The sequence below is a fragment of the Vigna radiata genome, chromosome 5 (assembly GCF_000741045.1).
Source record: "Vigna radiata var. radiata cultivar VC1973A chromosome 5, Vradiata_ver6, whole genome shotgun sequence".
NCBI lineage: Eukaryota > Viridiplantae > Streptophyta > Magnoliopsida > Fabales > Fabaceae > Vigna > Vigna radiata.
Window position 1 is genome coordinate 21,456,345 of NC_028355.1, and position 918 is coordinate 21,457,262.

The following is a 918-nucleotide window of genomic DNA, read 5'->3' on the forward strand; positions in this document are numbered from 1 at the left end:
AATAAGACAGTCATCATAGTCATCCTAGCTTCAACACTAAAGACTTTATCTGGACATTCAATATTGAAACATCTAACACAATCAACAAATCATATTGGAACATATAACACAGTCAACGAATCATAATAGAATAAAACCATAACATAATAGACACCCATAATACATATTGAAAGACTTGAGAATTAAACTGTAAAATAATTCTAGAGGGCTTGATTGATCNCTCTCATAATCTTCTATTTATAATAATAAATTGATACAAGAGTACATGATAATTAGAGTAACCTAGACACAATATAATCATGATAATTAGAGTAACCTAGACACAATATAATTATGATAATTAGAGTAATCTAGACACAATATAATTATGATAATTAGAGTAATCTAGACACAATATAATTATGATAATTAGAGTAACCCTAGACACAATATAATCATGATAAATAGGATAAATATCCTAACAGAAAGCAAGGAAAATAACTTAGGTCGCTTCCCATACCTTGGTCAAAGTTACTATCTTGATTTACTTTTCACAGCAAAACCTACCCTCTTTCACTCACGTCCTACTGTTAGCTAGAACTTCTTCTTCTTCTCTTCAAAAGAATCCAGCCTCTCTCGCTCTCTCAGTTCAAGTAAGATTTTGTGTTTAAAAAAAAACCTGATTCCTTCCTTATTTGTTGCCCTCACTTTTATTCTCCTATTCTAAACTTCTCTCCTAAAATCTCTCCGTAATCCTTTCCAACAACAAAACTATCCTCTTATTATAATAAAACTGATATTTATTTTTTTTTATTTTCTATTTTTAAAAGAAGTTGCAATTTTGAAACTAGAATTTGGATCATGAATTCCAAATTCTTTTGTACTATTATACACTATTTCTCTCATTAATAATTGACGTGAGATTCTCAACCTACCCTA